A 15,534-nucleotide genomic window follows, 5' to 3' on the forward strand; every position below is an offset into this window, starting at 1 on the left:
AGCCATAACTTTTGAATTCGTCTTCCCAGAACAATCCAGAACAAGTACTATGATCACTAGACCTAGTAATTGTTGTCTCATTCTTATCATTTGTCTCTCAAAAATTGAAACTAGTTGTCCTTTAACATTTTACATATTTTTAAAAGACACTGAAGCCTTTAATGATAGATTAATTTCTGCAAATCCAAAAGATGACTGAAATGTATATATTAAAATCAGAGCCAGGGAAAAGCATTTTAGATGTTTATCCAAGAGAGTATGAACTATAGATAAAGGCACTGTAAGAAATAGGGCTCCTCCTTTTCTCATGTGTTTGGGGGTTTGGAGGGAACTGACAATCAGACTAGGCCAAGATAAGCCTATGATAACTCAACACTGCCTACAGTATAAAGCCTGAAATCTCCTAGTCAAAATGCTCCACAACCTTCCCTAATGCCTTTCCAGTCCTATCTCCCTGCACTTCTCTAAAATGAACCGGAGTTCTCATCCCTGGCTGAACCTGCGTTTCCCTGCCACACCTCCATTCTGAGGTTCAGTGCCCCATTGTCTGGAACACCTCTTCCTCTCCCTGCTGACCACTCTGCCTGGTGAGCATCTGCCATCCTCCAATGCCTACCTACTTCAAATGCCCCTCCTCCATTACTCGCTTTATATAGACAAATGCTCCCTCATTTCAGATGGCTTACAAAGATGCATAAGACATCAGAGGATAGTATTAATCATCATTCTCTCACCTCTTGTCCTGCCTGCCCTGTTACAATGGGAAGTGAGCCTTCCTCCAACTCAGTCCCATTACTCTTGGTTTCTATCATTCCCATAGCACGTGGCACCAATGGCCCTGTACTGGAGCCATGAATTCATGCATCTTAAGCCTCCTATAAAAGTACTCATTTTCTGAGGTCAGGGAAGGAACATTTCTGCCGTTGTGTACATCCTACCGCTTAGCTCAGAGCTTACAAACTATTCCAAAAATACTTGAATAAAGTTTAACATGATATCCAGAGTAACAAAAATAAAATCCAATTATATACCCCATAAATATACTAATCATTCATACTTGGTTTGGGGTCAGCTCCTAAAATCATCTAGCTGATGTTGTCTGTTCGGCTTTCCATGGGTGGAATGGCTATACTGACTGAACAGCAGTTATTTAAAAATATGTACTATAAGAAGAGGACTGATTTCTTGGGAGAACTAGGGGGGTGGGGTATAGAGTGGATAAGGACCTTCCAGGAAACAGGAAGGGGCCCAAGGCAACAACCACCTGGTAAATGAGACTAATTAAAAAACAAAACAATGGGGTGCCTGGCTGGCTCAGTCAGTAGAATATGGGACTCCTGATCTTGGGGTCATGAGTTCAAGTGCCATGTTGGGTATAGAGATTACTTTAAAAAATAAACTTAAAATAAATAAATAAATAAACAAACAAACAAACAAACTTAAAAAACAACAGCAACAAAAAACCTGAGACATCAATTTTGTGAAGGTAGTATAGTTTCAAAAGAAAACATTTTTTTTCCAAGCTCATCTGTCACACACACCCTTTATTCTAGCCCACTGTTTCTCAAAGTGTGGTTCCCAGATCAGCAGTTGCCTTGGCCTCACCTGGGAACTTGCTGAATTGAAGTTCTTCAGGCCCATCCCAGACCTAAAGAATGAGAAACTCTGCAGCTGGGACCTAGCGATCCATTTTTCAACAAGCTCTCCAGGTGATTCTTACGCGTGCTCAAGTTTTAGAATACACTTAAATACCTGCAGCTTCCTGAACAGGCCAGCTCTTTCTTGTCTCCATGATTTTGCTCCTGTCCCTTCTCCAAAGAATGCTTTTTCCTCCATCTATTTTCTGTACACTGAACTTGTGTTTTCAAGGCTCAGCTCAAAAGTCTTGACACCTTCCTCAACCCCCTGAGCAAAATTAACTGCTCTTGACTTGGGCTCCCCCAAAGCTTCATTCAGCCCTTCCTCCCGGTGCTTACTCTTGTCCCTAGCTGTCCATATGTCTGCCTCCTCCCTCTGACTATGAAAGCATGAATACAGGGACATGTTTCCCTCACAGCCGTGCCCCCAACTCACTTCCCTTTATTCAACTGCAGCCCTCTGATTGTACAGAGGAAAGAAAATTATTCTTCTGCAACAACCCTCTGATTGACAATGAGAAGAATGCTGAGAGGCATCCAACTCCTCTGGCCCTAATGGAGATTAATAAATATCTTATCCATCGAGATCTGAAGTTGAGGGGACAGTTGTTGAAGGCACCTCTGACAATGGAGAAATTCCTTAAAGAGCTCCAGAGTCAAAGCTTAGCTACAAACATACTTAGGATTTTATAAAAACCAAATATAAAATTAAAATTATTTCCTCTGATCAGTAAAAGAATATGGATTGATTGGATGAGCACCAGATTTGGAGCTAGTCCGAAGCTCCAAGAGGACTGGGACCGTGTATCTGTCTTGGCTATCACTATGGTCCCAATCCTGAGCCCTGAAATTTTGTCATATGCTGAAATTAGAATATATATGTGTCTTCCATCCCTGTACCTTCCAAGTAGGTAACCTTAAACAGATAAGTCATTCTCAAAGTCTTGGCTATTTATCAGTGAAAGGCGACAAGGTCAGAAAATTATAACTATCAATAGATACCTTAACTCCTTACCTTATAGCTTACTAATTGCTTTCACATTCATTGTCTTGTTTGATCATTAAGCATACAGCTAATGAGGAGCAGACTTTGACTTCCCATCCATGCTCTGGATCATAGGCCAACTGATTTCAGATATCTAAACTTTAAATTACCTAGCTCATTTTGATTGACCATTACTCAATCAGAGATTCTCAGACTACCTTTTTCCATTGATGGTGATCTTTAACTTGGGCTGTTTGAGGATAAGGATAGGGATAAGGCAAATTGCTATTAATGTCATTTTTCCAAAATTAATTCACTTGCATGACAACTTTGCCAAAAAAATATCATTGAATTTATGTGAGCTGTGTTTCACGGCTGGCACCTTACTGACCCAATAACACTTAAACTCTGCAAGAACTGGCCCACTCTTGAAAACACCATCTGGACCAAAAAAGTGTCCCAATGAACCTAAAGCTGAGGAGAGAGGAAGGAAAAGGGAGAGAATATGCTGAGAAAGCCTTCAGATGAAAGAATTCAGGAGTCTGAGAAATTTGGGTTTGTTCCCAAAGGTTATAAATACTAACTTGATATCGAGCTACAGGTTCAATTATGTACTAACTTGGTACTGTATTCCCACCAAATTATTGATGAATAGCATTAAAACCTAAGCAGAGACTCATTTATCAAACCTCAAAATTCTAGTTTGCATTGATTTTTATCTATAAACAGTACACTTTGAGTATATATCATCAAGGACAAAAAAAAAAAAAGAAACCAATATAGTTACAAAGATGTCATTGAAGATGACAAAGTGAAATGAAACAAAAAGTCTTCTTGTGTCTTTGATCATTCACTGTAAGTGAGTCAGTGCTGAACCTGCTTTTCTTTTATTTCAACAATTTAATCTAGATTCTGAGCATCAGCTATGGGAACAATGTGTGAATACAGCCGGTACTTTCTAAGGCATTCAAATTGCTTGATCAACATCAGTTTTAGCTCACAGATTGTCATGCATCACTTTGGATTTTACAATTGTGATCCATGGGGTAGGTTTACTCTTTTATTCATAGAGTGCAGAGGGCCCCACATGGGAATTCACTGTACGGAAGAAGGTTTAGACAAGTACACATTGGCCCAAGGCTGAGTTACCAGGACTGATCCTTTTACGCATATTTACCAATGTTTCAAACTCAAATTCTATTTTGACGGCACTGCTAAAATCTCATTTCTTGGTTCTCCAACAAATTGAAGGGGATTTCATCATTTCTTAAGTTTCAAAAAATGTGTTATTTCCTTGATCTTTAAACAATTTGAGTTTCTCAATAATAAATGTCAACCATTCCCCCAAAAACCTTTTGCTTTTTATCATGACAAAAGTCCCCCACAAACCTTCCATATTACAAAGAAGACATCCATCCACCTTACTATAGGAAAAGATAGTTTCACATGTTTCCTCTGTGGTTGGCTTGGGCTTTATGAAGAAGGCATGGTCCAGTGCAGTGAGTTATCATCCAAATATTCTTGTACCTTTATAGTTCTGAATTGCTTAAAAGCAAATAACAAAAATTTAGTTTCTTATCAAGTCTAAAGTCATCTCACAACTGGACTTTGTGGGCAAATTAGCTGTAACTCTTCTAAAAAATAAAATACTTTCTGATATGAGGCACCTGGATAGCTCAATTGGTTGTCTACTCTTGATTTCAGCTCAGGTCATGATCCCAGGGTCCTGAGATAGAGCCCCACATTTGGTTCCATGCTGGCACAGAGTCTGCTTGTCCCTCTCCCTCCCCCCGTTTGTGCAAGCTCATTCAAATAAACAAAATATTTTTAAAATAGAAACTTTCTGATAAAACAAGTGTTTTAAACAAGAAACTCCCCTAATCATCACTCTAGCACATGCCGTGTACCCACAGTGTTATTAAAAAGCAATTTGCCTTTACAGAAGCCATGCTACACACTTCTCACCAAAAACAGCCAAGAAGTACTTTGAGGCACAGGAGTAGGGAAAAGAAGACGACCAAAGCTGACACAGCCTGATGTCTCATGATCTTTTATATCAGCAAAATTTCTAGCAATCAAACTTGCATAGCCATTTTATAACCTATAAACCTACATGCAGTACAAAGGCCTCTTTCACTTTCTCCCTGATTTTCATCATCATCCAGAAGAAAATGTGGATTTGGATCTTTGTTCAGGGACAAAGCAGGGTGGTTCTTGGATGTTGAGAGGAGTTGAAATGAGTAGAGGCCAGAAGTTAGCAATCTTTCCTTTTATACCGAGTGCCCATGCCCTGGGAAAGCACAGAACCAGGAGAAGGTGAAGAGAACCATGGAAACAGGACTCAGCCTGGGTAGGGGAAGAACACTCTCAGCTGGATTCCATTTTGAGACTCCCAAAAGGGAGAATTTAAGTTCATCAAGGAAGTGGATGGGAGGCAATTTCTCAAGGACAACTCACTGGTCAAATCTGGGGGCTGCCAGTCCTGACTCTAAATTATTTGTTTCTAACCTGGGTATTTCCCTGAGGTCTCCACCTCCAACTGCAACAAGTCCCCACGGACTTCAGAACCCACTGATCTTGAGGATCCCAGAAGAATGTGTTCAGGTCTGGATTGTTCCTGAAGGTTCTGACCATGGTTCAAAGACCTGAGATCAAGATAAGGATCAGGATCCACAGATATTCCAGGAGCTTCTAGTAGTAGATCCTGCCACCCCAGGAGAAAAAAAAATTCTTACAAACATGGTCACCCAAGAGTCCTTAAGCTCATATACCAGTGAGTTTCATGCACCCCCAACTCAGAGGCATCTCCTGGATTACTGCACCAACTCACCTCCATCACCCCTGCTCTACCCCATGAAAGATAATAGGAGCTGAACAGAAATAGCTTTATGGTGCACCCAGAGAAAGAGTTGCTGATTGCCTCCACGGATGTTTTGAGGGTAAAAAAGGAGAGAAAGACTAAGTGGAGTAATTTTTAAAAACAAAAGCCGAAAAGATTCACCACTGTTGTTTTGTTTCTCGATTAAAGTCTGGCTCAGGGATCCCTGGGTGGTGCAGCGGTTTGGCACCTGCCTTTGGCCCAGGGCGTGATCCTGGAGACCCCGGATCGAATCCCACATCAGGCTCCCGGTGCATGGAGCCTGCTTCTCCCTCTGCCTGTGTCTCTGCCCCTCTCTGTGTGTGTGTGTGTGACTATCATAAATAAATAAAATTTAAAAAAAATAAAAAATAAATAAAAAAATAAAGTCTGGCTCATAGACTGTTGAGAGTTTCACCAGCTAAAATATGTGGCCATTCTAAGCACCTGCTGGAGTTACCACAGAAAAAGCTTTGTATTTTGTTAAGATATTTAAGTTATTTGAGCTCTCCATGCCTGAAGACAGGCAGGCCTGGGATCAAAGCTCAACTCAACGCTTGTCAATGGTATTACCTCAGAAATGTGTCTTTATCTAGGTCTCAGTTTTCTCATCTGTAAAATGGGAATAATAATTGCACCAATCTCATAGGATGGTTTATAAAGACACAATGATAATTCTGCTTTTAATGTGTTTAGTACAGTGTCTGGTCCATGGAAAACATTCTATAATACTAGTTACTAACATTATCATTATTATTTTGAGAAAAATTCAGAATACAGTCATTTTATAATAATTTTGTGATATATAACTCTAGAATGTAATATCTGGATATTTTTTAAGTGTATGAGACATTAACTTCAACATACTATCTGATTTGCATTTGGCTGTCCAACCAATTTTGTCTAAAGTCATAATAAAAAAAAAAAAGGTAATCCCTCTATATCTAGCCAATCCTTCCCCTGCCCCTGGTAAACCATCTCTCAAGCTCTGTCTCTCCTTTTGAACCACTCTCTCTCCTTGGGTCTTTTACAGGAATAAGCATCACTACCAGTTGAAGCTGGTGGTCAACTACCTTGTGAATGTCAGCGTAAATGATGTGCTGTCAACAGCTTCCTCACTGCTGTGTGCAGCCCAATGAAAAGGCTGTGTGTGTGTGTGTTTTTTAAGGTTTTATTTATTTATTCATGAGAGACACACAGAGAGGGGGGGAGAGAGAGGCAGAGACACAGGCAGAGGGAGAAGCAGGCTCCCAGCAGGGAGCCCGACCACGTGGTACTCCATCCCAATCTGGGTCTCCAGGACCTGGGCTGAAGGCGGCACTAAACCACTGAGCCACCCCAGCCGCCCAAGGCTGTGTTTTGATTTGCAAAACAGCTATTTGCAACATCTGTTCCAAGTAAACAGGTATTTCAAACCACCTCCTGAACTGATTTTGGGTTCCGAAGAACTGCCTTCTTATTTTTCCAAGTAGAGAGTCTGATCACAATTCTCTCTCAATCTTACCCCCACAACCATTGCTCTCCACCTCCTGGTAGTGTAAAATATATCTCCCAAAGACACTCTCAGTACAAGAGCTTTGGGCTCCCCTTTTTATGTCTTCTGCCCCAGAAGCTGGGCTACCATGTCCTCTCCAGACTCCTCCACAACTCCATCATCTGCAGATTCCCAGGACTGCAGCCTCACCCCTCCTCACTCTGTGCACTCAACCTGGAAATGGCCAGTCATCCCTTGTGTCTCATCTCTTCCAATAACACAGACCTCCTCCCCTTGGCCACCAAATTCCCTCCTTTTGATTGGTTTCTGAGGGTTTTCGATCCACAGAACATTTCGAACTGGAGTGCCCTGTTGCCAACTCAAATTAATCTTGAGGCCAATAACCTCAAAAAGTTAGAATTAATGAAACAAGCAAGTAAGTGAGGAGACCTGAATACAGGCTCTGGCTTCACCACTAACTAGCTTAGTTAAGCATAACTCAGTTCCTCCTCTTATAATGAGGGAATGGTCGGGATAAAGTACTACCTGATAGCTCTAAGATCCTAAATGCCCACCTTTCCCATGTCAAGAAATATGTATTCATACAATAACTATTGAGAGTCTAATACTGCAAAGCCACAGGCGCCTAGCATCATGAAGGGTTAAAGATCATCCCCCTAAAAAAAAAAAAAAAAAAAAAGATCATCCCCCTAAAAGCTTATCATCTAGTATGGGAAATAACCATATCAATAATTTTAAGAAACAGAAAAAGATAATGTCACAATTGGAGGCATTTATATGATAAAAAATATTACAAGCCCATTACCAACACACTAAGCCCAAAACTCCTCTCTGCATCTTGTTTTTTTACCAAAAGCTTTTTCCTTTTCCTTGACATCATTTCTTAAATCTGTGCTTTCCACTCTGCACTTGAGTCACATGCTTAAATACAGGCCTGGGCAACCCTTCCCTATTATGATTTTACCCTTTCCCCAGCACTCCCCAAACTGACCTACGAGCTCTCATCAAAATATGAGAATCACTCCATTAGCCTGGTTTGACTTGGCCACTGTCCTGCTATAGCTCTAAGGTGGCCTTCCCCGTATTACATAATATCCACATCAAATCCCTTTACAGAGGCTCAGTTAAGCACCCAACTCTTGGTTTCGGCACAGGTCAAAGAATCCAGCCCTACATTCCACCCTGTGCTCAGTCTACTTGAGATGGTCTCCCTCTCCCTCCTTTCCTACCCCTCACCCTGCTCGCACTCTCTCTCAAAATAAATACTTAAATTCTTAAAAAACAAAACAAATCCCTTTACAAAATGATCTGTAATTCACCTCCCTCCCACAAACAGTGGCTGAGAACATGCTTAGTGCTGGATGGGATGTCTAAGTCATAGGCTTTAAGCTCTAAGAGCTTACAAACTGGTCAAGAAGCTGGGACACATCCTAAAATACTCTTGTATTATAGAGGGGTACTAAAGATGAGGGGGATATTAGTGGCACAGAAAATCATAATAAATGCTGAGGGATTTAGAAGAGGGAGAGCTAATTTCTGGCTACAGTAATCAAGGAAGGCTTCAAGAAGAGATCACACCTGAGTTACATCCTGCAGTGCGGGCAGGACTTCAGGGAAGGAGGCAAAAAGGCATTCTGAGCCAAAGACCCAATGTGACTAAGGCAAGAAAAGAGGGAGGTTTCAAAATCAGCAAATTGTGAGGTGGGGCTTGAGTGTGAGGGCACTTTTTGAAAGATGTTTACAAGGCACTATCAAGCTGAGTAACAGGAATGACTAATTTTCTGCTTAAACCAGGCAGTATAAGAGGGTAGAAGAGAAAAATAAAGTTGAATAATCTACTCCCCCCCCCCCAAAAAAAAGTAATCTCCTGAAACTGTGAATTGAGTATTATCAGGGGATAGTAAAAAGAGCCCTAAAATCAGAAAACCTGGGCCCTAGGCCCAGCTTTGCCAAGGAGGGGCTCCAGCAGCCACAGCAAGTCATTTAACCTCATTGGTCTCAGTTTTCTCATTTGTAAACTGAAGCAGCTGAACTGGTTGACCTCGAAGGTCTCTAATAGTCCAAAACTAAACCAACTGTATATTATTTCTGCCATTAAAACATTCATCATGGGAAGGGGAGAGGGTGGAGGGAAACGCAGGTATCCATATTCCCTTTCCATATAGGTTTCTCTTCCTGAACTAAGACTTTTTCCTAAACTCATTAATTCTATATACATGCCTCCCACATGATAAATTTAACACTTTACCTAAATAATGTTCAGTGTGTCCCCCCTGGCCTAAAATCTTAGGACTCACAAGTTATCCAAGAAATTTGTGCAGCACAGCCTTAGCCTCCTACAAGTGTACTCAATCAATACCACAGCCCCAGGGTAAAATATCTGTGTATGAGCTTTAAGATGTGACCAGGTAAATAAAGGACAGAAAAGTGAGAACTCTTGTTAACTAAAAGATCGCTTTCTTTTAACAGCACCAAACGAAGCCTGAAATAAACAGTAATGTAGAAAAAGTACGGGGCGGATGGGGGGGGGGTGTGTGTGTGGAAATCTTACATTTTATAAAGTTTCTACTTTAAAATGCAGCTGAAAAAAATAAAATAAAATAAAATACAGCTGAAATGCTTAAGGTGTTTGGCCCTGAAATTCGCTTAAAGTTGACATTTCTTTATGCCGCATCCAGAGCCCCCCCCCCCCCCCCCGCTCCAGGAAGGCACCAAAACCAGAAACCACGGGTGCGATTTCACCCCAGCACTATTGATCCTATGCACCAAAAAACCAAAAGCAAATAAAAAAAAAAAAATCACTCACAGAATTCAAGTGAAACAGACTGGATCAGAAAGCCTCGGCAGCAGCCACCCAAAGTTTAAAAGCGACAGAGGCATATACAGAAAAGTTACCAAAATGCCTAACTTCAAGCAGGGGATCGCAGTTCAGGTGTCAGGTGTAAGCAGCATAAATGCACAACGTACGCCCTGCCCGCGCTCGCCGCTGCGGGGACCCGGCAGGTGCACCTGGGAGGGCTGAGGGCGCCGCGCTGCACAGCCTCTCCCGCGAGGGGAACCGGGGGACCCCCCCCCAGCCTCGAGCCGCCGCGCGCCAGCGAAGACGTGACCGTCGGTTCTCTGCCCCCCGTTCCAGCCCGCCTCTCTCGAGCCCACCGCCGCGCCCCGTACCTGCCGCAGCCGCCGAGCCCCCAGCTCCCGCTCGGGATCCAAGCACCCCAGCTCCGGGCTGCGGACACCTCTCGGCGGCCGCCCAGCTGCTGCGCTCGCGCCACTGCGCATGCCCGGCCGGCACCCCGGCCAGCCGACTCGGAATCCACTCGCCGGGGTTTAGCTGCGGCTCGGAGGGGAGCGGACCCGGGCCCGGGAGCCCGCCCGCGGCCGGGGAAGGCGGGCGGGTTGCGGTTGCGGGGAGAGGCGGACGCGCGCTGCGGCGACCTCCTCCCGGGCGCCCGGTTACGCAGGGCGTCCTCTCCTGCACGCACCGCGGCCGGGATGAGCTAGGAGAATGGTCCTCAAACCCGAGCACGGAGCAGAATCACCTGGAGGGTTGTTACAACAGATCCCTTGGGTGGCCCAGTGGTTTAGCGCCGCCTTCGGTCCAGGGAGTGATCCTGGAGACCCGGGGTCGAGTCCCACGTCGGGCTCCCTGCATGGAGCCTGCTTCTCCCTCTGCCTGTGTCTCTGCCTCTCTCTCTCTCTCTCTCTCTCTCTCATGAATAAATAAAATCTTAAAAAAAAAAAATCACAGACCCCACATCCAGAGTTTCAGATTCAGTGGGGCCCACAGCCCTTTCTGACCCTTTCTCAGGGGAAACTGATGCTACTAGTCCTCGTACCACACTTTGCAAACCCTTGGTCCAGAGAAAAGATATTTAGTATTAAAAGAGGAAAGTTTTTCCCACCTCCCCCCCCCCCAGCCCTCCTTTAGGATTTCACATAACACTTCCCCTACATTTAACAACCACACCTACTTTAAAAATAAATAAATAACTACAGCTCACACTCAAACAAAGGTGGGACATTTGACTCAGGTAAATGGAATGCAGCCTCGGGAGTTCGCGAACACTTTGCCTGTAGCATAATCTATAGCCATGGTTCCTCCAGCTCTGTCCCTGCAACAGGAAGGGGGGGGGTCCCTATTTTGCTGCCTCTTTAACTCAAGTCCCCGTGTGCTCCCTTAGTGTCAAGTGCAGTACTGGGTACAGAGTAGGTACCCAAGAAATCCTGAAATGGTATCAGTAGGCCCAGAGAGATGAAGAAGAAAGAAGGATGTTGAAATCATTTGTGATCTCAGGGTCATGAAATCAAGCCCTGCTTCAGCCTCTCTGACCCTCCTCTTTCTCTCTCTCTCTCCTTCTCTGAAATAAAAATAAAATAAATCTTTTTTAAAAAACCAGAAATATACAACCAGGGCATAATAATTATAAAGCAGAAAGGGAGACAGAACGTAAAGACTGCTAACTCTGGGAAACGAACTAGGGGTGGTAGAAGGGGAGGAGGGCGGGGGGTGGGAGTGAATGGGTGACGGGCACTGGGGGTTATTCTGAATGTTAGTAAATTGAACACCAATAAAAATTAAAAAAAAAAAGAAAAAAATAATTATAAAGCAGACCATTATCTGGTAAACTGATTATATCTCTAACTATAAGCAATAACGTTTTCAAACTGTGGTTCCAGGACCCTGGGATGTCATAGAGGCAACAAATAATCAGGGCTCTGGGTCAAGGACCCCACTGTTACTTCCCACACTGTTACTTCCACACTGGAGTATTCCCTGAGATTTTATTATAAAAGAGTTCCACTGAGAATTAAAAGGGCAATAGTTTGAAAGCAACAGAAGTAATAGCATCAGGTAGGAAGAATTCACAAAGAGAAGATGCTATACTTAGTGGGCACAAGTATTCTGGTCATCAAAGATATACACTCTAGTTATAATACCATATGTTCCAGTTTTTTCGTAATAGTCCCAATTTTATTTTTTTTTATTTTTTTTTAATAGTCCCAATTTTAAATATTTATCACGTGAATTTATGCCCAATCATGTGTTCAAACTGTTGGGTGAAAAAATAAAATCACCAACATCAGTTGAAATAGGGATAATTTTCTGCATCTCCTACAGTTTATATAAAATATGAGTAATATATTAATACCAACATAGCTAAGAGTTATTCTGATCCTAGTATGTAATAGCCACTCTTTTAAGCATTTCTTGTTGTTTTCTCATTGACTATCCATGACAACCCTAATAAGCTATCCTCATTTTATAGGTGAGAACAGTGAGGCACAGAATAGTAATTATTTTTCTCAACACAACTAAATGAAAATCAAAGAAAACCTAAATTGAAAAATGTATTTTATTTATAAATAATCTTTGCTGATTTCATATTTCCCAAGGAGCCTCTGGATTATTAATTTATTTTCCAGGCTTATTGATACTGAGAAGGAGATCATAAAGAGCAGAATTTCACTACCACTATCACCTGTATCATCATCTCTCATGTCTATTCCATGTTTTCTACATGCTACCTGCTGCAAGATTTTTTGTTCTTTATCATATTTAATGCTCACAAGGACAAAAGTGGAGATTCAGAATATTAAGTAACAGTGTGAACAAATGGTGAAGATAGGATTCTGGCTTGAATCCAACTCCAAATTTGTTATTATCACAAGTAATCCCTCCAAAGTTATAATATATCCCATACTCTGAGTGAAAACAAACAAATACCAGGCATTCACCAAGTGAGTCTCTGTGAATGTGGTTAGTGTTAGTCTTAGTTCTCTGGAACCAAATTCTAAAATGCTTATAACCATAATACCCAACTCCTACCCAGCCCTGATCCTAACCTTGAAATCAACTGCTACTTATGTGCATCAATTTTACATCCCATTTCAGGAAAAATAGGTGTGTTTTGAATGATACTAGGTAACACCAGGAAGTATGTGGGAACATATTTATTTTATTAGGCTTTTTTTTTTTTTTTCCAGAAAAGGGGAATAGAGAAAAAAAATTATAGGTGACAAGCACTAGGTTCAGTTCAACTCTGGCTTTTTTTTTTTTTTTTAATTTTTATTTATTTATGATAGTCACACACACAGAGAGAGAGAGAGAGGCAGAGACACAGGAGGAGGGAGAAGCAGGCTCCATGCACCGGGAGCCCGACGTGGGATTCGATCCCAGGTGTCCAGGATCACGCCCTGGGCCAAAGGCAGGCGCCAAACCGCTGCGCCACCCAGGGATCCCTCAACTCTGGCTTTATTTTGCTTACATCATTTGGAGCAAAAAAGAATAATCTGAGAAATGAGGAGACCGAAAATAATGCAAAAACCTTCCATCTCTCTCTCACTCTCACAAACACACATTATTGAATATAGATTGTATCAAAATAGCTAACCAAACATACACATCTATATCCCACTTACTGTATCCCACTTACTGTAATAAAATCCCTATGTGGGTACCTGGGTGGCTCAGTTGGTTAAGCATCTGCTTTCCACTCAGGTCATGATCCTAGGGTCTTTGATTGAGCCCCGCATTGGGCTCCCTGCTCAATGGGGAGTGGGCTTCTCCCTCTCCTTCAGTCCCCCTACCCTGCTGGTGCACTCTCTCTCTCTCTCATAAATAAAATAAATAAATAAAATCCCTATGAAAAATAGAGCCATTTTATTTATTTTAAGATTTTATTTGTTTATTTATTCATGATAGACAGAGAGAGAGGCAGAGACTCAGGCAGAGGGAGAAGCAGGCTCCATGCAGGGAGCCCAACGCGGGAATCCATCTAGGGACTCCAGGATCACGCCCTGGGCCTAAGGCAGGCGCTGAACCACGGAGCCACCCAGGGATCCCTGAGAAGACCCATTTTAAAAGGAAAAAAACATCCTAGGATAAGAATAAAAACTGCTATCAGTAAACCAGCGATGCTGAGAAGACAGACTACAGATAGGATCACTACTCAGAAAAACAAAATGGAAGGAAACTTCATCTCAAATCTTAGAGAGGAGGAGTCTAACACAAAGGAAGAAGCAGTAGAGGGAGCCTGTGTGGCACAGTTGGTTAAGCGTCTGACTCTCGGTTTGGGCTCAGGTCCTGATCTCATGAGATCAAGTCCCATGTCTGGCTCTGTGCTGAGCGCAGTCTGCTGAAGTTTCTCTCTCCCTCTTCTTCCATTCCTCACTGCCTCGCTTTCTCTCTCTCAAATAAATAAATAAATAAATCTTTAAATTAAAGGGAAAAAAAGGAAGAAGCCGTGGAGGGAAGGGACTGCCCCCTCAAAGTTAACAGATCAAGAACTGGGAAGTGGGCAAAGAGGCTCTCATCAGAGAGAAATCAGGGAAAGGGGCTCAGAGTAGGTAAGCTAGTCAACAACTTTCTCCTTCCCTATTGGTTTTAAATGGTAACCAAGGTAGCTACACACTTCCAAGAACACAAGTCTCTCACACCCTGAACATATCCTTGCCTTGCCAGTGCTGTTCCATACCCCAAATTGTTAGAGGATGGCTACAGTTAACAGAAAAGGCAAAGTGAACAGAGAGTCTAAAATACAAAACTGAACAGATAACTAAACATTATCATACATTTGGTGGGGGGAGGGATCACCATAAGAGAGGTAGCATTTTTATATTTCTACTGCTAATAATAAACAGAGCTAGAGATCAGAAGACATTTGAAAAATATCAGCACCTTTGGAGAAATATGAGATGTTGCAAGTACAAAAACTTTAACTAGATATTTAGGGATTTAAACTTTTGATGACTGAGATAAAAAATTAAATGGATAGTCAAGATATCAGAATAGACATGATGAGAAATTAGGAACTAAAAGTTCAAGCTGAGTAATTATCCTAGAATGAAGTGAGCCTAACAGGCATTGGAAAAAATAACCTTAGTGCATAGAAGGATGATCAGGAGTAGCTCACTATCTTCTCTATCCTACCCTACACCTTACCCATCCTTACCTGAAATAAATAAAATCATGTACATTAACAAAGCAGATGGAAAGTGGGAAAAGAGCTCTGGAATGTGGCAGAGACTACTGTCTCCAAATATATTTTCATCTATGATAGTGATGGCATATCAAAATAATGAGAAAATGATGGGGTAGTTAGTAACATATTAACAGATTCTATAGATTGCCCAACTTTCTTCTTGTACACCTTCCTAGAAAACCAAATTCTACATTTACCAGATCCATGTATAGATTGGGTTCCAGATATTATTAGGCTCTACCAAATCATATAAGACATCAATTGAAAATGAATTGTATGAGAAGAGAGACAAACACAATCTTCTTTGGGCAGCTTCCTGAAACTCTGAGTTATCACTGCCTTGACAGGTACTTTAGGGATTACTTGTATCCTCATGATGAAGTTTCTCCCAAAGATTCTGTATATTATCTATATCTCTTAACAAGCCTCTTTACTCTTAAACTAGCAAGAGATTTCAGTCTTGACAAATGTACCATCCATCCAGGAAACAAGTTGTCTTATTAAAAAATGATTGGTAAATAAATGAGAAAATGAATACTAGGGAATTAAAGTAAAAAAGAATCTCAGAAGTACAT

The 15,534-nt window shown here is 41.9% G+C and overlaps 1 protein-coding gene across 1 annotated transcript in view; it reads right to left on the reverse strand.

The window, feature by feature from the left end:
* The window catches only part of PLS1 (plastin 1), a 103,593-nt gene extending 93,288 nt beyond the window's left edge, over window positions 1-10,305 (reverse strand). Inside the window, exon 1 of the mRNA XM_077864869.1 lies at window positions 10,146-10,305. The gene's annotated coding sequence lies outside the window, so the exon portion shown is untranslated. The remainder of the gene's footprint in view (window positions 1-10,145) is intronic.
* Window positions 10,306-15,534: the final 5,229 nt, after the last annotated feature.

Source organism: Canis aureus, chromosome 22, assembly GCF_053574225.1.
Source record: "Canis aureus isolate CA01 chromosome 22, VMU_Caureus_v.1.0, whole genome shotgun sequence".
Lineage (NCBI taxonomy): Eukaryota > Metazoa > Chordata > Mammalia > Carnivora > Canidae > Canis > Canis aureus.